Genomic DNA, 21,956 nt, shown 5'->3' with positions numbered 1-21,956 from the left:
CCTGTCAATCATTTCCTCTATACATGCACAAAGTCTGTCTACCAATCACACTGTAGCCCTACATCCCGCCTTTCCCCTTTCCCGACCAATCACATACACGTCTGGAGAAAGTTGAACTCTGTGTCGGAGATGACGGTCTCTGATAGGCTAGCGTGTTATGCTGGGCTCACCCCTCGCCCTGCAGAGTGTGTGTGTGTTGCTATAGTAACAGCAGCACGCTGCAACAGGGCAGCAAGATGCGATTCAACTTGCAGCACATCCCCTGATCCCTACTACTGATCCTTCTGTGCCCCGTGTGCTGCAGCCTGGTGCATGTGCATGGGGGCTCACGGCCGGAACGAGGTGAGATCCGCTTTCCGAGCATACTTGTGCGTGTGTTTTAGTCGACTTTTCTGTTTTCTTGTGTTTTTTGTTTTTCTTTTGTTGGGGGGGGGGGGGGGGGGGGGGGGGCGGGGGACATGGATGTGTAATGTGTATCCTACGTCTGTTGTGATTGTGTAACTTATATATATATATATATATATATATATATATATATATATATATATATATATATATATATATATATATATGTACAGAAAGACGAGTTTGAGAGGCACTCCTCGGATTTCGGAAATAATTTCCACAGCTACCACAGCTTGCTATCAACGTTTCAGGCAGTGGCGTAACTTCATCCCAGTTGCCCGGAGGCAAGATAAATGTTGGTGCCCCCCCTTCCCTCCACTGCCGACTCTTCGACTTTGTACATCTAAGCACGAAGTAGCAGCATGAGTCACCCAGCGCCAGGTACCAGCTCTAGCTGCCAGAAGAGAATTGCGCAATGGTGACTTCTAAATATGCTAACATGAGGCTTGCTGCCATGTTTCCTCTCACTGTACTCAAGCTGAACAATACTTATATACAGGTTGAGTATCCCTTATCCAAAATGCTTGGGACCAGAAGTATTTTGGATATCGGATTTTTCTGTATTTTGGAATAAGTGCATACCATAATGAGATATCATGGTGATGGGACCTAAATATAAGCACAGAATGCATTTATGTTACATATACACCTTATACACACAGCCTGAAGGTAATTTTAGCCAATATTTTTTATAACTGTGCATTAAACAAAGTGTGTGTACATTCACACAATTCATTTATGTTTCACATACACCTTATACACACAGCCTGAAGGTCATTTAATACAATATTTTTAATAACTTTGTGTATTAAACAAAGTTTGTGTACATTGAGCCATCAAAAAACAAAGGTTTCACTATCTCACTCTCACTCAAAAAAGTCTGTATTTCGGAATATTCCGTATTTCGGAATATTTGGATATGGGATACTCAACCTGTACAGGGTTTAGTAAAAGGAGAGTGACTGTACACTCTGGGCCTGGGATTTTCGGTATAAAAGGGGTGTAATACAGTTTTTTATCCAGCCAAATCAATTATCATCTGATTTTAACATGCACAATTTGCATTGGTCAGTCTAACAAAAAAAATAAAAATCTGCATATATCTAGATTATGAACTCTGACATAACCTCAACATGACCCCTTCCATCAGGCACAAAATGCTCTGTTCCTGGATTTCCCACTTAATTTACGAATACAGTCACCTGTGTAAAAAACATCCACCTCATCTATAATTTGTCCAACATAAGTGACTGCAATCGTAAATTAAGTCCAGGAGCAGTGCATTTTGGGTAAAAACTGGAATGGTCCAGACCGGCTCCCTGCAACAAACTCTGCAATTAAGAAGCTTGTAGTGCTTGTCCACGTCCGGTCAGTGTCCTGTCTGGGGGTGGGTGGGAGAACTGTCTGTGACTGCTGTCACCAGGGAGGTGGGGAGGAAGAGATTACAGCTTCCCCATATGGTCCGGTGATGGGTAATTACCGGAACATTGTAATCTATCCCTTCCGGCTCCCTGGTGACAACTGTCACAGGCACCTCCTGGATGGGGACGAGCACTACATGCTCCAGAATGGCAGTTTGCTGCAGAGAGCCGGCCCGTTCCGGTTTTTACCTAATCCCAGAATTTTGTAATTGATGGAAGGGGTCATGTTGAAGGTTATGCTCTGTTTACCTTCAGGCAGTCACTAATTTCCAGTCACACAGGAACTAATGCACTCCACAAGCACCCAAGTCACATTAGCTTAAAGTACAGTACATTAGCCCTAAATGCCAAAAGTGTGCATAAATGTCCAATTTAGCTACTCATGGGAGAGGTCATATTAGATAGATGGACCATATTTGTACAAATACATAGTTCACCAGCCAATTACATTTTCAGGCAAAAACGATTAGAAGCTGGGCGGGTTACAATCCTATTGGCCACCTTTAATCATCCATGTGGCAATTGTGGCTCAATTTGGTCTAGAATGCCCATTTTGGGTATACAACGTGAGAGAGTCATGTTAGGAAAGGTACATGCATAGCAATGACACTGCCATTTATCCCACAAATAACAGAGTAGTTACAAAATGTGACCCAGAAAAATGAACAATTACACCCACCTTTGATAACATACAGCAAGGTAAACTAAGGGAGATAATGCAGGTAAGCTGGATTTCCCTATGCTCAGCATGTTTGTGTGTGTGCCGGACGTGCAGCGCAGCAGTACTATGACCACTGTACACAGGCAGAGACTTACACAGTGTGTGTAGCGCCCACAGGCGCTGCTGACTGAATGATTCACACGCGCACCTTCTCTTCTGGAACAACTATCCAGGGCACTCTCCTGCAGCCTTTGTTGTTGCCGGCAGGCTGACTTTCAATGTAGCAGCCAGTGGCAGACGGAGCGCTTTCCCGGTGACCCTGCAGCGGATGTCAGGTGCTGAGCTCCGGTTTAGTGGTGCATAGTCACAGCCGCACCTCCCTCCTGCACACCCGCACTGTGTGTGGCTGCTCCTCTATCAGGCCAGGTCACGTCCACGACCAGTGCAGACCACAGCAGCAAAGGCACGGGAACGGGAGACAGTGGAGTAAGTGCCCCCTGCAGAGTTAGAGTCCGGCGGCAAAAGACTCCATTGTCTCCGGGAGTTCCGCCCCTGGTTTCAGGTGCACTTTATTAGCACCTTTCCTCAGGATATATATATATATTTGGTTTTTTTTACGGAAGATTAAGTGCACTGATGATGCAAGATGTATATTGTGATCTATCCATTGTATGTGTGTAATCTCTGGTTTTTCGAGATACCATCACTGGCTTCGGTCTCCATATAGAACTATACACTGGGTGGTGCCTGACTGCCTGGACCAAGCACATACTTTGCTCTCCCCTAGAACCTACGCCAGAGGGTCCATGACCAGTGCATACTTGGCAACTTTTTAGGACTCCTCTCAGGCAGAAGGCCGGAGAGGAGACGCAGCTGCAACATTCGGGGGGTTGGTACACAAATTTTGATTTCTTTTGGCACAATATTCTAGCGATATTGTGCAAGAATCCTGTTTGTATACATAGGTCCCGAAACACCAAGCACATGCAAAGGGGTCATAAATGCACCTTTAACTACAGAAATATTGACAAAACAGTATATAACCGCACCATTAAAGCAGGTGTATGTGTGAATTTCATTGCTCTGGTCTCCGGAAGCGAGGAATTCCTGGAACGTATGTAATTCACTAACATTCATCCACTAAACACAATGAAGATCTGCGGAATCGCGAGTAATTGGATACCCCCCCAAGTCAGAAGGATAGGTAGCTGCTCTTATAGGCATTCCACTCTATGCCAAAGGGGCATCGCAACAAGCCATTATATAACACCAAACTGTATTAGCTTTCTTACCGTGAAGATACCAGTCTCCTATACATATACACAGATGTTATCGATGTTGCAAAACTGTCTGTGTCTGTAGATTATTGTTGTGTCTCTATATGATGTTGCATAACCCCCAACCACTTAACAGTCTCACTTTTTGGAGCCTGTTCCACCGTCCCACCCACAGGCCGCAGTGTCCCGGTAATCGGGGAGGAAGGGGGGGCATTCTCTTGCCCATTAATGGTATACCAACCATTGATGGCCAGGGCCCAATGGTATAATATTGATGTATGATCCCGATGTTGAACCACAATTGTGTTTTGAACACGCGCAGAATATGCATGTTTAAAACGCAAATTATCGATGGCTTGCCATATTGTTTCTGATCGATGATTTGAAACCATCGACCATCGATAGCATTTAACTACTGGCAGGAGGCTTTTGCGAGGGGACTGGATACCGTAGGTTGCCCCAGTAGGGACATCACTTTTTTTTCTGTGGTAGAAAACATTAGTTACCACTGTGCTAACATATTTGTATGCAAATATACCCATCATTTTCTGTTCACCGTTATTTTTCCAGCAGGCTCTCTCCTGCTTGTTCCTCTACTGTCCTTATACCTACTTTCATAGAAATCGATTCTATTAATCGCGAGGTTCCATACAAACTTTGCATGATGTGTTTCCCACATGTTTAATATTTGCTAATTTGCGTCACTATAAATGCCATTGTGCCAATGCGGTTATGAGAATTGGCCCCTTAGAATGGTAGACAGGTCAGATAACCAGTCTTCTGTCTCCATGGGGGTCATTCCGACCTGATTGCACGCTGCCATTTTCTCTTACGTCCTAGAGGATGCTGGGGACTCCGTAAGGACCATGGGGTATAGACGGGCTCCGCAGGAGACATGGGCACTCTAAAGACTTTAGATGGGTGTGCACTGGCTCCTCCCTCTATGCCCCTCCTCCAGACCTCAGTTAGATCCTGTGCCCAGAGGAGACTGGATGCACTGCAGGGGAGCTCTACTGAGTTTTTCTGAAAAAGACTTTTGTTAGGTTTTTTATTTTCAGGGAGCACTGCTGGCAACAGGCTCCCTGCATCGTGGGACTGAGGGGAGAAAAGAAGACCTACTTAAATGATAGGCTCTGCTTCTTAGGCTACTGGACACCATTAGCTCCAGAGGGTCGGTCATCTGACATTGACACCCTGATAGGGATAGCATTTTATTGACCTTGGGTCACATTAAAGACGCAGCCTTATATATGAGAGACGCTGCGAGAGACGTTGGGCTGTTAGGTTCAAGAGCCAACGCCATGGCTATTTCTGCTAGGCGAGCCCTGTGGACCCGCCAATGGACGGGTGATGCCGACTCAAAGAGACATATGGAAGTTTTACCTTACAAGGGTGAGGTCTTATTTGGGGAGGGTCTCGCGGACCTGGTTTCCACGGCTACCGCGGGTAAATCTTCTTTCTCTAACGTCCTAAGTGGATGCTGGGGACTCCGTAAGGACCATGGGGAATAGCGGCTCCGCAGGAGACTGGGCACAAAAGTAAAGCTTTAGAACCACCTGGTGTGCACTGGCTCCTCCCCCTATGACCCTCCTCCAAGCCTCAGTTGGGATTTTGTGCCCGAACGAGAAGGGTGCACACTAGGTGGCTCTCCTGAGCTGCTTAGTGAAAAGTTTAGTTTTAGGTTTTTTATTTTCAGTGAGACCTGCTGGCAACAGGCTCACTGCATCGAGGGACTAAGGGGAGAAGAAGCGAACTCACCTGCGTGCAGAGTGGATTGGGCTTCTTAGGCTACTGGACATTAGCTCCAGAGGGACGATCACAGGCCCAGCCTGGATGGGTCCCAGAGCCGCGCCGCCGGCCCCCTTACAGAGCCAGAAGGCAGAAGAGGTCCGGAAAATCGGCGGCAGAAGACGTTCTGTCTTCAACAAGGTAGCGCACAGCACTGCAGCTGTGCGCCATTGCTCTCAGCACACTTCACACTCCGGTCACTGAGGGTGCAGGGCGCTGGGGGAGGGGGGGGGGGCGCCCTGAGACGCAATAAAAAACACCTTGGATGGCAAAAAATGCATCACATATAGCTCCTGGGCTATATGGATGCATTTAACCCCTGCCAGAATACATAGAAAAACGGGAGATAAGGCCGCCGATAAGGGGGCGGAGCCTATCTCCTCAGCACACTGGCGCCATTTTCCCTCACAGCTCCGTTGGAGGGAAGCTCCCTGTCTCTCCCCTGCAGTCACTACACTACAGAAAGGGTTAAAAAAGAGAGGGGGGGGCACTAATTACGCGCAGTATTAAAGATACAGCAGCTATAAGGGGAAAAACACTTATATAAGGTTATCCCTGTATATATATATATAGCGCACTGGTGTGTGCTGGCAAACTCTCCCTCTGTCTCCCCAAAGGGCTAGTGGGGTCCTGTCCTCTATCAGAGCATTCCCTGTGTGTGTGCTGTATGTCGGTACGTTTGTGTCGACATGTATGAGGAGAAAAATGATGTGGAGACGGAGCAGATTGCCTGTAATAGTGATGTCACCCCCTAGGGGGTCGACACCTGAGTGGATGAACTGTTGGAAGGAATTACGTGACAGTGTCAGCTCTGTATAAAAGACAGTGGTTGACATGAGACAGCCGGCTACTCAGCTTGGGCCTGTCCAGACGTCTCATAGGCCGTCAGGGGCTCTAAAGCGCCCGTTACCTCAGATGGCAGATATAGACGCCGACACGGATACTGACTCCAGTGTCGACGGTGAAGAGACAAATGTGACTTCCAGTAGGGCCACACGTTACATGATTGAGGCAATGAAAAATGTTTTACACATTTCTGATAATACGAGTACCACCAAAAAGGGGTATTATGTTCGGTGAGGAAAAACTACCTGTAGTTTTCCTGAATCTGAGAAATTAAATGAGGTGTGTGATGATGCGTGGTTTTCCCCCGATAACAACTGATAATTTCTAAAATGTTATTGGCATTATATCCTTTCCCGCCAGAGGTTAGGGTGCGTTGGGAAACACCCCCTAGGGTGGATAAAGCGCTCACACGCTTGTAAGGGCTCTACCCTCTCCTGAGATGGCCGCCCTTAAGGATCCTGCTGATAGAAAGCAGGAGGGTATCCTAAAATGTATTTACACACATACTGGTGTTATACTGCGACCAGCAATCGCCTCAGCCTGGATGGGCAGTGCTGGGTTGGCGTGGTCGGATTCCCTGACTAAAAATATTGATACCCTAGATAGGGACAGTATATTTTTGCCTATAGAGCATTTAAAAGATGCATTTCTATATATGCGTGATGCACAGCGGAATATTTGCCGACTGGCATCAAGTCTAAGTGCGTTGTCCATTTCTACCAGTAGAAGGTTATGGACACGTCAGTGGTCAGGTGATGCGTATTCCAAACGGCATTTGGAAGTATTGCCTTATTAAAGGGAGGAGTTATTTGGGGTCGGTCTTTCAGACCTGGTGGCCACGGCAACAGCTGGGAAATCCACGTTTGTACCCCAGGTCGCCTCTCAACATGAGAAGACGCCGTATTATCAGGCGCAGTCTTTTCGTGGACAAGCGGGCAAAAGGTTCCTCATTTCTGCCCCGTGACAGAGGGAGAGGAAAAAGGCTGCAGAAATCAGCCAGTTCCCAGGAACAGAAACCCTCTCCCGCCTCTGCCAAGCCCTCAGTATGACGCTGGGGCTTTACAAGCAGAATCAGGCACGGTGGGGGGCCCGTCTCAATGAATTTCAGCGCGCAGTGGGCTCACTCGCAAGTAGACCCCTGGATCCTTCAGGTGATATCTCAGGGGTACAAATTGGAATTCGAGACGTCTCCCCCTCGCCGTTTCCTAAAGTCGGCTTTACCGATGTCTCCTTCTGACAGGGAGACAGTTTTGGAAGCCATTCACAAGCTGTATTCCCAGCAGGTGATAATCAAGGTACCCCTCCTGCAACAGGGAACGGGGTATTATTCCACACTGTTGTGGTACCGAAGCCGGACGACTCGGTGAGACCGATTCTAAATCTAAAATCTTTGAACACTTACATACAGAGGTTCAAATTCAAGATTGAGTCACTCAGAGCAGTGATTGCGAACCTGGAAGAAGGGGACTACATGATGTCTCGGGACATCGAGGATGCTTACCTTCATGTCCAAATTTACCCTTCTCACCAAGGGTACCTCAGGTTTATGGTACAGAACTGTCACTATCAGTTCAGACGCTGCCGTATGGATGGTCCACGGCACCCCGGGTCTTTACCAAGGTAATGGCCGAAATGATGATATTCCTTCGAAGGAAGGGAATTTTAGTTATCCCTTACTTGGACGATTCCCTGATAAGGGTAAGATCCAGGGAACAGTTGGAGGTCGGTGTAGCACTATCTCAGGTAGTGTTGCGGCAGCACGATTGGATTCTCAATATTCCAAAATCGCAGCTGGTTCCGACGACTCGTCTTCTGTTCCTAGGGATGATCCTGGACACAGTCCAGAAAAAGGTGTTTCTCCCGGAGAAGAAAGCCAGGGAGTTATCCGAGCTAGTCAGGAACCTCCTAAAACCGAGCCAAGTCTCAGTGCATCAATGCACAAGGGTTCTGGGTAAAATGGTGGCTTCCTACGAAGCAATCCCATTCGGCAGATTCCACGCAAGAACTTTCCAGTGGGACCTGCTGGACAAATGGTCCGGGTCGCATCTTCAGATGCATCAGCGGATAACCCTGTCACCAAGAACAAGGGTGTCCCTCCTGTGTTGGTTGCAGAGTGCTCATCTTCTAGAGGGCCGCAGATTCGGCATTCAGGACTGGGTCCTGGTGACCACTGATGCCAGCCTGCGAGGCTGGGGAGCAGTCACACAGGGAAGGAATTTCCAGGGCTTATGGTCAAGCCTGGAGACATCACTTCACATAAATATCCTGAAGCTAAGGGCCATTTACAATGCTCTAAGCTTAGCAAGACCTCTGCTTCAAGGTCAGCCGGTGTTGATCCAGTCGGACAACATCACGGCAGTCACCCACGTAAACAGACAGGGTGGCACAAGAAGCAGGAGGGCAATGGCAGAAGCTGCAAGGATTCTTCGCTGGGCGGAAAATCATGTGATAGCACTGTCAGCAATTCCGGGAGTGGACAACTGGGAAGCAGACTTCCTCAGCAGACACGACCTCCACCCGGGAGAGTGGGGACTTCACCCAGAAGTCTTCCACATGATTATAAACCGTTGGGAAAAACTCGACAGGTATTGCGCCAGGTCAAGGGACCCTCAGGCAATAGCTGTGGACGCTCTGGTAACACCGTGGGTGTACCAGTCAGTGTATGTGTTCCCTCATCTGCCTCTCATACCCAAGGTACTGAGATTGATAAGATGGAGAGGAGTAAGCACTATATTCGTGGCTCCGGATTGGCCAAGAAGGACTTGGTAACCGGAACTTCAAGAGATGCTCACGGAGGATCCGTGGCCTCTACCTCTAAGAAGGGACCTGCTCCAGCAAGGACCCTGTCTGTTCCAAGACTTCCCGCGGCTGCGTTTGACGGCAGGGCGGTTGAACGCCGGATCCTGAAGGAAAAAAGGCATTCCGGATGAAGTCATCCCTATCCTGATCAAAGCTAGGAAGGATGTAACCCCAAAACATTATCACCGCATTTGGCGAAAATATGTTGCGTGGTGCGAGGCCAGTAAGGCCCGACGGAGGAAATTCAACTGGGTCGATTCCTACATTTCCTGCAAACAGGAGTGTCTATGGGCCTGAAATTGGGGTCCATTAAGGTTCAAATTTCGGCCCTGTCAATTTTCTTCCAAAAAGAACTAGCTTCAGTCCCTGAAGTTCAGACGTTGTAAAAGGGGTACTGCATATACAGCCTCCTTTTGTGCCTCCAGTGGCACCTTGAGATCTCAATGTAGTTTTTGGGTTCCAAAAGTCACATTGGTTTGAACCACTTAAATCTGTGGAGTTAAAATATCTCACATGGAAAGTGGTCATGCTGTTGGCCCTGGCCTGGGCCAGGCGCGTGTCAGAATTGGCGGCTTTATCCTGTAAAAGCCCTTATCTGATTTTCCATTCGGACAGGGCGGAATTGAGGACTTGTCCTCAGTTTCTCCCTAAGGTGGTTTCAGCGTTTCATCTGAACCAACCTATTGTGGTGCCTGCGGCTACTAGGGACTTGGAGGACTCCAAGTTGCTAGACGTTATCAGGGCCCTGAAAATATATGTTTCCAGGACGGCTGGAGTCAGAAAATCTGACTCGCTGTTTATCCTGTATGCATCCAACAAGCTGGGTGCTCCTGCTTCTAAGCAGACTATTGCTCGTTGGATTTGTAGTACAATTCAGCTTGCACATTCTGTGGCAGTCCTGCCACAGCCAAAAATCTGTAAATGCCCACTCCACAAGGAAGATGGGCTCATCTTGGGCGGCTGCCCGAGGGGTCTCGGCTTTACAACTTTGCCGAGCAGCTACTTGGTCAGGAGCAAATACGTTTGTAAAATTCTACAAAATTGATACCCTGGCTGAGGAGGACCTGGAGTTCTCTCATTTGGTGCTGCAGAGTCATCCGCACTCTCCCGCCCGTTTGGGAGCTTTGGTATAATCCCCATGGTCCTTACGGAGTCCCCAGCATCCACTTAGGACGTTAGAGAAAATAAGAATTTACTTACCGATAATTCTATTTCTCGTAGTCCGTAGTGGATGCTGGGCGCCCATCCCAAGTGCGGATTGTCTGCAATACTGGTACATAGTTATTGTTACCAAAAAATCGGGTTATTGCTGTAGTGAGCCATCTTTTCTAGAGGCTCCTCTGTAATCATGCTGTTAACTGGGTTTAGATCACAAGTTATATGGTGTGATTGGTGTGGCTGGTATGAGTCTTACCCGGGATTCAAAATCCTTCCTTATTGTGTACGCTCGTCCGGGCACAGTATCCTAACTGAGGCTTGGAGGAGGGTCATAGGGGGAGGAGCCAGTGCACACCAGGTGGTTCTAAAGCTTTACTTTTGTGCCCAGTCTCCTGCGGAGCCGCTATTCACCATGGTCCTTACGGAGTCCCCAGCATCCACTACGGACTACGAGAAATAGAATTATCGGTAAGTAAATTCTTATTTTTTTGCCTTATGTTCCCCCACAGCAAAAGAAAACACCACAATATCAGATGCAGTCCTTTCGGTCGCATAAGTCCAGAAGAGATCGGGGCTCTTCCTTCCTCGCCAGAGGTAAGGGTAGAGGGAAAAGAATGCCTGCTACGGCTAGTTCCCAGGAGCAGAAGTCCTCCCCGGCTTCTACTAAATCCACCGCATGACGCTGGGGCTCCACTGAGGGAGTCCGCGCTGGTTGGGGCACGTCTTCGACTCTTCAGCCAGGTCTGGGTTCTGTCAGATGTGGATCCTTGGGCGATGGAAATTATATCCCAAGGCTACAAACTGGAATTCGAAGAGGTGCCTCCTCGCCGATTTTTCAAGTCGGCTTTGCCAGCTTCTCCCACAGAGAGGGAAATAGTTTTAGCTGCAATTCAAAAGCTGTATCAACAGCAAGTGATTATCAAGGTTCCCCTAGTCCAACAGGGGAAAGGGTACTATTCAACCCTGTTTGTGGTCCCGAAACCGGATGGCTCAGTCAGACCCATTCTGAATCTAGAATCCCTAAACCTGTACTTAAAAAAGTTCAAATTCAAGATGGGATCGCTCCGGGCAGTTATCTCCAGCCTGGAAGGGGGGGATTTTATGGTGTCACTAGACATAAAGGATGCATACCTTCATGTCCCCATATATCCTCCTCATCAGGCGTACCTGAAATTCGCTGTACAGGACTGTCATTACCAGTTTCAGACGTTGCCGTTTGGGCTTTACACGGCCCCGAGGATTTTCACCAAGGTAATGGCGGAAATGATGGTGCTCCTGAGCAGGCAGGAAGTCACAATTATCCCGTACTTGGACGATCTCCTGATAAAAGCGTGTCGCTCTCCTTGAGAGTGCTGCAGCAGCACGGCTGGATTCTAAATCTACCAAAGTCACAGTTGATTGCAACGACTCGGCTATCTTTCTTAGGCATGATTCTGGACACGGAACAGAAGAGGGTTTTTCTCCCAGTGGAAAAAGCCCAGGAACTCCAGAACATGGTCAGGGACCTGCTAAAACCAAAAAGAGTGTCTGCCATCAATGCACTCGAGTACTGGGAAAAATGGTGGTGGCCTACGAGGCCATCCCCTTCGGCAGGTTCCATGCGAGGACATTTCAGTGGGACCTTCTGGACAAGTGGTCGGGTCCCATCTACAGCTCACCTTCTCGAGGGTTGCAGGTTCGTTATTCAAGAGTGGCCTCTTTTCAACGAAATATAATTGTTGTGCACATCAAATTGGGCGTATTATTAAAAAGAATACGCCAATGTTACTTTTGGATGAATTATTAAAAGCAGATATAGACCCTAGAGGTACAGTAATCTTTAGAAGGGCTGAAAACCTTAAATCCAAATTGGTTATTAGCCATTATGAAAGTAAAAAGGTTGTGAATACTGACACAGCATGGTTGCCACAAAAACCTATTGGTTTTTATAGGTGTGGTAAATTAGATTGCTTATCGTGCAAATTATCTCCCCCGTAAAACTACAGAGTTTCAGTCATTCGCGACTAAGGAAAAATTTCAAATAAAAGAATTCATTAATTGTCTTTCTACATACGTTATCTGTTTATTAACGTGTGTTTGTGGTAGACAATATGTAGGCCGTACTACACGAACAATGCATGTGCGCTTTATGGAACATAGGCGCAACGTAAGGAAAAATGCTCAGCACCCAGTGTCGAATCATATAACTCGATGCTGTAAAGGAAGATTTGAAGGTATCACCATGGTGGCTATAGAACAAATTAGGCAAACCAAACGGGGGGGAAATAGATATGGGTCATTATGTAGACGTGAAGCATACTGGATTTTCCAATTAGATACGATGCTGCCAAATGGATTAAATGACACCGTGGAACTAAATGGGGTCTAGTTGTGATTGGATTATGGGAGTACATTATTAGATATTATTCCCAATTATTGCTTAGCCGTTCCAGTATGAATAGGGGAATAGGGTATTAGGATTGCAGGATGTGTGTATATTATGTCTGCTATATACTCATTGTGATATTATTGGATTTAAATTCGCTGAATGAAAACTAGAAATAGATATAATCGGAATTATCTTTTTGAAAAAAGAGAAGGATAATATAGAGAATTAATTTTTTATGTATACTTATTGATAGTTAAAGATCATTTAAGATAATATAAAAGTATACATATGTTTGTTTATTAGATTGTTTTTTTATACACTAAAGAGAGGGTGATATATGTATACAGGTTTTCCCCTCTTTTTAGGTAGTAGGACCAACACCAGGATAAAATCTCCGGTATAAGAAAGGGAAGAGAACTTCTTATTTGTGATGTGGAAAGTACTAGGGAGAATTGAATGTATAGGGATGTGTTTAAAGTATGAGTCGGTAATATGTTTTTAAGATTTTAGGATTAACCATGTGCATATATAGACGTTATATAGACGTTATTACTATATAGGTGACTCCATTAATTGGGAACACATTTTTTATTGTTATTTTATGACGTGAGGAGAACCGAGAGTGAACTACCTCCGGTATTCATAAAGAGGCTTGATTTTAATAGAGATCGCAGGTAGTGACTTGCGGCATACAATGAGAAGTGAAAATGAGTCCTGGTACGCGACGCATCACACGTGCACAATTAAGACAGGAAGACGGAGAGACGAACCCGGCTTATAAGCTGGACAAACATGGAGAGGCTCCATACACACTGAGGAAGCCGCCGAGGGTACACTAAGGCGGAGAAACGCGTATGTGGACAAAGTGAGTTTATAGCCGGCCGGCTAAATCAATTCTCTAAGTGAGTGCATGCTGTCTCATTATCTCACCATCTTACTTAGCACCCGGACACCCGGACCCCAGTGCTAAGGGGGAATAGAGAGTACGCTCCCCTACCTGAGTTATTTTACATCATAATCAGAGGCAGATGTGACACCCTAGTGCTAAAGGGAAGAACACACGACCAGCTTGTTATAATCGCATTAACAATGCCGCTTTGCTGACCTATGGACACTCTTATACCTGAGTTCCATTATATCTCATTCAGAGGCAGCTGGGATACTCCGATGCTATAAGTTTATAAAAATTGTTCCAACAAATACTGCTCTGTTGACCTGTGATCCTTGGGACAGTTTATAATGAGTGACTGAGGTAACAGTTTACCAATTTCTTTCCGTCATAAAAGCAAACGGATAGTTTACGCGTTATCTTACACTGCAGGGACGCCTGCGAGGTCATTGGAGTCACCTAAAGGCAGTTATTTCTAATTAGTGGAGTTCCCACATGTGCACTAAGGTTTCAATATATGTTTTTAGGAGATAATTTCTCTGTGTAGAATAGGATGTGTTTTAGAGGCACTAAATGTTATATGTTCGATTTGTGCATTATATGAAATCCGGCCGGTAATTGTATAATTATATACATCTTATATATCTATATATATTTTATTGTGGGAATGAATAAAAATCTTTAATTAAATGCTAAGCGCAGTTCCAAGTTTATTTATTTATTTATTTATTTATTTTTTTTCTCGTTATTCAAGACAGGGTTCTGGTGACCACGGATGCGAGCCTCCGAGGATGGGGAGCAGTCACACAAGGAAGAAATTTTCAGGGACTATGGTCAAGCCAGGAGGCTTGTCTACACATCAACGTACTGGAATTGAGGGCCATATACAACGGCCTACGACAAGCGGAGAATCTTCTTCGCGACCTACTGGTTCTGATTCAATCAGGCAACGTCACAGCCATGGCTCATGTAAACCGCCAAGGCGGGACAAGGAGCAGAGTGGCAATGGCGGAAGCCACCAGGATTCTTCGCTGGGCGGAAAATCACATAAGCGCTCTGTCAGCTGTCTTCATTCCAGGAGTGGACAACTGGGAAGCAGACTTCCTCAGCAGACACCATCTCCATCCAGGAGAGTGGGGACTTCATCAAGAAGTTTTTGCAGAGATAATAAGTCATTGGGAACTTCCTCAAATAGACATGATAGCGTCACGCCTCAACAAAAAGCTTTGGAGGTATTGTGCCAGGTCAAGGGACTCTCAGGCCCTAGCGGTGGACGTCCTGGTGACATCATGGGTGTTTCAGTCGGTCTATGTTTTCCCTCCTCTTCCGCTCATCTCAAAAATATTGAGAATCATAAGACGAAAAAGAGTGCAGACAATTCTCATTGTTCCAGATTGGCCTCGAAGGGCCTGGTATTCAGATCTTCAGGAAATGCTCACAGAAGATCCATGGCCTCTTCCTCTCAGGGAGGACCTGTTGCAGCAGGGGCCCTGCGTGTTCCAAGACTTATCGCGGTTACGTTTGACGGCATGGCGGTTGAACACCAAATCCTAGCTGGGAAAGGTATTCCGGAGGAAGTCATCCCTACTCTGATAAAGGCTAGGAAGGAGGTGACGGCGAAACATTATCACCGTATCTGGAGGAAGTATGTATCTTGGTGTGAAGCCAAGAATGCTCCTAAGGAAGATTTCCATCTGGGCCGTTCTGATTTTTCATGTGGATAGAGCAGAGTTGAGGACTCGTCCTCAATTTTTGCCTAAGGTGGTTTCATCGTTTCATATGAACCAACCTATTGTGGTACCTGTGGCTACGGGTGACTTGGAGGATTCCAAGTTCCTTGATGTAGTCAGGGCCTTAAAAATGTATGTAGCCAGGACGGCTCGGGTTAGGAAAACAGAGGCACTGTTTGTCCTGTATGCAGCCAACAAGGTTGGCGCTCCTGCTTCTAAGCAGACTATTGCTCGCTGGATCTGTAACACGATTCAGCAGGCTCATTCTACGGCTGGATTGCCGTTACCAAATTCGGTAAAGGCCTATTCCACTAGGAAGGTAGGCTCTTCTTGGGCGGCTGCAGCTTTGCCGAGCGGCGACTTGGTCGGGTTCAAACACTTTTGCAAAATTCTACAAGTTTGATACCCTGGCTGATGAGGACCTCATGTTTGCTCAATTGGTGCTGCAGAGTCAGCCGCACTCTCCCGCCCGGTCTGGAGCTTTGGTATAATCCCCATGGTCCTTACGGAGTCCCCAGCATCCTCTAGGACGTAAGAGAAAATAAGATTTTAAACCTACTGGTAAATCTTCTTCTCCTAGTCCGTAGAGGATGCTGGGCGCCCGTCCCAGTGCGGACATATTTCTGCAAGGCTTGTATATAGTTATTGCTTACATAAGGGTTATGTTACAGTTAAGATCAGTCTTTGGCTGATGCTGTTTTGTTCATACTGTTAACTGGTTGCGTCTATTCCATGTTATACGGTGTGGATGGTGTGGACTGGTATGAATCTTTCCCTTAGATTAACAAAAATCCTTTCCTCGTACTGTCCGTCTCCTCTGGGAACAGTTCTTTAACTGAGGTCTGGAGGAGGGGCATAGAGGGAGGAGCCAGTGCACACCCATCTAAAGTCTTTAGAGTGCCCATGTCTCCTGCGGAGCCCGTCTATACCCCATGGTCCTTACGGAGTCCCCAGCATCCTCTACGGACTAGGAGAAAAAGATTTACCGGTGGGTTTAAAATCTTACTTTTTGCAGCACAGCAATCAGGTCACTATTGCGCATGTGTATGCACCGCAATGCGCAGGCGCGTCGTACGGGTACAAAGCGAATTGTTGCTGGGCGATGGATTTAACAAAGAATCCATTCGCACAGCCGATCGCAAGAAGATTGACAGGAAAAGGGCGTTTATGGATGTCAACTGACCGTTTTCAGGGAGTGGTTGGAAAAACTCATGCGTGACCAAGCGTTTGCAGGGCGGGTGTCTGACGTCAATTTCCGGGACCGGACAGGCTTAAGTGATTGCAGCAGCTGAGTAAGTTCAGACCTACTCAGAAACTGCACAAACTGTTTTTGTACCGCTCGGCTGCACAAGCGTTCGCACACTTGCAAAGCGAAAATACACTCCACTGTGGGCGGCGACTATGTGTTTGCACGGCTGCAAAAAGTAGCTAGTGTGCGATCAACTCGGGATGACCCCCCCATAGTGTCTCTTCTCTTCTCTCTCCCAACACGTCTCCCTCTGCCATTGGTTGGCATGTGAGGAGAATCCTAAGTATCTCCCTGTGATTGTACAAGGACATGCTGCAGCCCAGGTGTTCGTAGTGCAACAGGAAGGGCAAAATACAGTTAAAGGTGTTACACTACCTGACCCCATAACCCATCTAGCGCCGTGAGCGCAGGTTCCACTTGCTCTGACCATGCCATGTCCCTGGCTGTATGCATAAACCGTTCATAAAGTTGTAACACCGGCTTTTTCTATTAATGGCTTCAAAAATGTATAGTAATACCACTTAAATACCACAAAGTGAAACATATTTGGAACATACAAAATAGAAAGTAAATAACTGTCTCTTTCATTGCCGAAATATTTGTTCATAGAAGATCACAAGGGATTTTCTCTTACATTGACAGCAGAAAAGCAGTGCCCATGCTCACAGCCCACCTGTTCTAAGTAAGACTGACTACTGTGCAGTGAGCTATAATGCAATGAGTTATAGGATCGCTGCAATCTAACAACACTTCTGGGTCACTTAATTGTCTGATATCGGTCATATTGTGGCGTGCCCAGTTTATGCAGCCATATAACTTCCAGACCAAATAAGTGTCTTTTAGTGTTTCTTGCAGTAATCCTATGACTGAATCTACTGAAGTATCAGATGCTGGAAATTTGACTTGGCAGAGATCTTCATGAAGAAGCTGTTCTAGACCGAAATCCTAGGGTAGTTCATCCGCCGCCTTCCCCTTTCAGCAATGTTTTTCTGCTCGCCCGGGTCTTTTTTTGTACTCCATGACCCCTGAAATTGAACTGGGATCCATTTCACAGGATTTGTGAGGTGGGGGCTGGGCTCAGTTCATGCCCACTTAGAGACCGTAATGTCACTAAATATCCGCATATTATGATGTCACCGTGAGGAAGGGATTTTTTCCCCTATGTAATAGAATATAGTGTTCACTCTAGGATTTTTTTAGGGCAGGGTGCTGAGCATTGAAGAGGGCACGTTTTTATTTTGAAGGGCACATTTTTATTTTGAAGGGCACAAAGCGCATATGTTTATAGTTTTTGTACATACATTTTGCCCTTAGTAATTCATATACCCTTGCATACATATAAGACACCTTACATCTGTACTGAGAAACATACTGTATATGGCCAGTCTTCTTGAGATCGGCTGTAGCATATACATAAGTAGATAATTATAAATATCTTTTCCAGTGCTGAAGTACAGTAGTTATAATCCGTATGTGTTATAAAACAGAAAAGTTAAACAATGGGTTAAAATATATAGGAAAGAAATAAGTCTGTTCTACTAGGGAAATACTGTAAGCAGTACATGCTCACTGCTTCCCCTGTTCTTTCCCTCTTTATCAGAGTGCTGTGTTATTTACAGTGCCTCCTCTGCCATCCAGTTGGCTAAGGATAGAAATTGTGTTCCAATTTCAGAGGTAGGCAATGAGTAGACGACAACATTGTAACATCCACTCTGATTTGTTGCATTCTGTATACAAGGGGGCGTTTTATGGTCCTGCAGGGTGCACTGAAAAAGGGCAGGGTGCTTTTTCACATTTAAAAAATGGGCAGGGTGCAGCACCCTGCTGAAACAGCCTAGAAGGAACACTAGAATACTGTGGGTACCAGTTGTCCAGTGTGAATGCATGGAATGTGGTTGAATTCAGATTACCTTTGTAGCTAGAACCAACCATACATGCAGCCTGACAGAATCTAGATGAATTAGGTGAATATGTGCTGTAACTCTTGTGGCCATGTTACCTTGCTATTCCTAGAGTACCTGTACAGATTGCTGTTATATGGAATTCTCGGTAACACTAGCTGCTGGGCAGGAGCATCTACGCACAGCACAGAACACTATTAGACCCTCTAAGGCAGGGGTGGGGAACCTGTTTTCTACCGAGGGCCATTTGGATATTTATAAAATCCTTCGGGGGCCATACAAAAATTCTCAACTTAAAAAATTACTCTGCCCCCCAGCAGGTCTGCCCCGGAGGCGCGCACGCCAAAAAAATGGGTGTGGCCAGTTAAAATGGGACGTGATACACATATGCCCCCAATAGTGCAGTGCCAGATCCACAATTGCCCCCACAGTGCCAGGTATACAAATGCCCCTCACAGTACCAGGTATACAAATGCCCCCACAGTGCCAAGTATACAAATGCCCCTCACAGTGCCAGGTGTACAAATGCCCCTCACAGTGCCAGGTATACAGATGTCCCCACAGTGCCAGGTATACAGATGCCCCTACAGTGCCAGGTATACAGATGCCCCTCACAGTGCCAGGTATACAGATGCCCCTCACAGTGCCAGGTATACAGATGCCCCTCACAGTGCCAGGTATACAAATGCCCCCACAGTGCCAAGTATACAAATGCCCCTCACAGTGCCAGGTGTACAAATGCCCTTCACAGTGCCAGGTATACAGATGTCCCCACAGTGCCAGGTATACAGATGCCCCCCCACAGTGCCAGGTATACAGATGCCCCCACAGTGCCAGGTATACAGATGCCCCTCACAGTGCCAGGTATACAAATGCCCCTCACAGTGCCAGGTATAAAGATGTCCCCACAGTGCCAGGTATACAGATGCCCCCACAGTGCCAGGTATACAAATTCCCCCACAGTGCCAGGTATACAGATGCCCCTCACAGTGCCAGGTATACAAATGCCCCTCACAGTGCCAGGTATACAGATGTCCCCACAGTGCCAGGTATACAGATGCCCCCACAGTGCCAGATATACAAATGCCCCCACAGTGCCAGGTATACAAATGCCCCCACAGTGCCAGGTATACAGATGACCCCACAGTGCCAGGTATACAGATGCCCCCACAGTGCCAGGTATACAAATGCCCCTCACAGTGCCAGGTATACATATGCCCCCACAGTGCCAGGTATACAGATGCCCCCACAGTGCCAGGTATACAGATACCCCCCACAGTGCCAGGTATACAAATGCCCCCCCACAGTGCCAGGTATACAGATGCCCCCACAGTGCCAGGTATACATATGCCCCCACAGTGCCAGGTATACAGATGCCCCCCACAGTGCCAGGTATACAAATGCCCCCCACAGTGCCAGGTATACAGATGCCCCCACAGTGCCCCCCCCCCTTCCGTGCTACTTACCGCTCCTTTCGGCGGGACACGGAGGAGAGCGCGGCTATGTTGGGCGGCGGCGTGTAGGACTTGAAACCAGCTGCCGGTTCGAGAGCCAATCAGAACTCGCGGACCGGCAGCCGCGGCTCCTGATTGGCTGCCGGTCCGCGAGCTCTGATTGGCTCACGAACTGGCGGCTGGTTTCAAGTTCTACACGCCGCCGCCGCGCTCTCCTCCCTGTCCTGACACTGACAGCTGAGACACGCTGCCGCCGGACTGAGTGGCGGCGTGTCTCACTGGGAGAAGCGGGTGGGCCGGAGCAAACGGCTTCGCGGGCCTTATACGGCCCGCGGGCCGGAAGTTCCCCACCCCTGCTCTAAGGCATTATACCCACTGGTGTTTTATTTGCTGTTAAAGTGCAAATTCAAACACCAATGAAACCTCATGTCACATGCAAACTTATCTGACACGAGTTTTTTTGCTCACATTAAGGGGGTCATTCCGAGTTGATCGCTCGCTAGCAACTTTTTGCTGGTTTGCGATCAAATAATCACCGCCTATGGGGGAGTGTATTTTCGCTTTGCAAGTATGTGAACGCGTGTGCTGCCGAGCGGGCCAAAATATTTTTGTGCAGTTTCTAAGAAGCTCTAGACTTACTCAGCCCTTGCGATCATTTTAGCATGCCTGGTCTGGATTTTACGTCAGACACCCGCCCTGCAAACGCCTGGACACACCTGTGTTTTTCCAACCACTCCCTGAAAATAGTCAGTTGACACCCATAAACGCCTTCTTCCTGTCAATCACAGTGCGTTCGGCTGTGCGAATGGATTCTTCGTTAAATCCATCGCTCAGCAACGAACCGCTTTGTACTCGTACGACGTGCCTGCACATTGCGGTGCATACACATGCGCAGTTTAGCCGCGGTTGAGATGATCGCTGCGCTGCAAAAAGTTGCTAGCGAGCGTTCAACTCGGAATGGGGTGGTATTCATGTGACCGCCGGTCAGCTGACCGACAGGCACATGACTTCCTCCACCAGCCCGACGGGTTACTATCCCGATGGTCGGCATGCCGACCAACAGGGACTATTTACACTCGTGGGTGTCCACGACACCCATAGAGTGGGAATAGAATCCGTGGCGACCGCAGGTCGCCACCGAGCCCGCAGCGTGGCGAGCGCAGCGAGCCTGCAAGTGGCTTGCTGCACTCGCCCCTCCCCGCCTGGATCCCGGCGTCGGTATGCTGCCGGGATCCCGGCGTCGGTAAGCTGACCGGTGGTCTCCTGACCGCCGGTCAGACATACTACACCCCTCGGAATGACCCCCTAAGTGCACTGACTGGCGCAATGTGATAGATGAATTGCAACACAAACGCAGTATACTTAAAGCATATATTTTAACACCTGTGAGCATGACCTTTGAAACAGTTAAGTTGCATTTTTAAATATTCACTGTCAATAAAAATCAACAAACTTCACTGTACGTTGTGCTATACTCAGGGCCGGTTCAAGGGCGCTCTGCGCCCCGGGCAGGAAAAGGTGCGTGTCCTAATACAGGGGGCGTGGTCAGTTATGCCCCCTGTACATTGCTAGCGCCGCTTGAATGCTGAGCGGTGCGCGATGACGTCATCGCGCACCGCTCAGCAAAGTTACTCTCCACGAAGGGAAACTAGACGCATAGGGGTAAATTTACTAAGATTCGTGTTTTCCCGTTTCAGGTCAAAGTTCAATCACGAATGACATCGAAAGTGTAAAACTGCAACTTTTTGAATTTTTACGATGGATTTACTAAGCTGTCGTATTCGGGTTTTTCTTTTCTTCCGATGTCGATGTCATTCGTGTTTTTTTTGTGTTTTTTACGGCAGTGATTAGAAAAACACTGCCGACTTTTTTACAATTAATCTCGGCCGGATCTGTGTGATCCGTGCTGGGGTTCAATTTTTTTTTTTTTTTTAATTAAACACTGTAAAATTTAAAAAAAAAATTGCGTGGGGTCCCCCCTCCTAAGCATAACCAGCCTCGGGCTCTTTG

The 21,956-nt window shown here is 47.2% G+C and overlaps 1 protein-coding gene across 1 annotated transcript in view; it reads left to right on the top strand.

Moving 5' to 3' along the window:
• Window positions 1-214: 214 nt before the first annotated feature.
• The window catches only part of DIXDC1 (DIX domain containing 1), a 360,729-nt gene continuing 338,987 nt past the window's right edge, over window positions 215-21,956 (top strand). Inside the window, exon 1 of the mRNA XM_063943242.1 lies at window positions 215-342. The gene's annotated coding sequence lies outside the window, so the exon portion shown is untranslated. The remainder of the gene's footprint in view (window positions 343-21,956) is intronic.

This window comes from Pseudophryne corroboree, chromosome 10 (assembly GCF_028390025.1).
Source record: "Pseudophryne corroboree isolate aPseCor3 chromosome 10, aPseCor3.hap2, whole genome shotgun sequence".
Classification (NCBI taxonomy): Eukaryota; Metazoa; Chordata; class Amphibia; order Anura; family Myobatrachidae; genus Pseudophryne; species Pseudophryne corroboree.
Note: the sequence above shows the minus strand (reverse complement) of the source record. Positions and strands in the feature narration are given on the sequence as shown.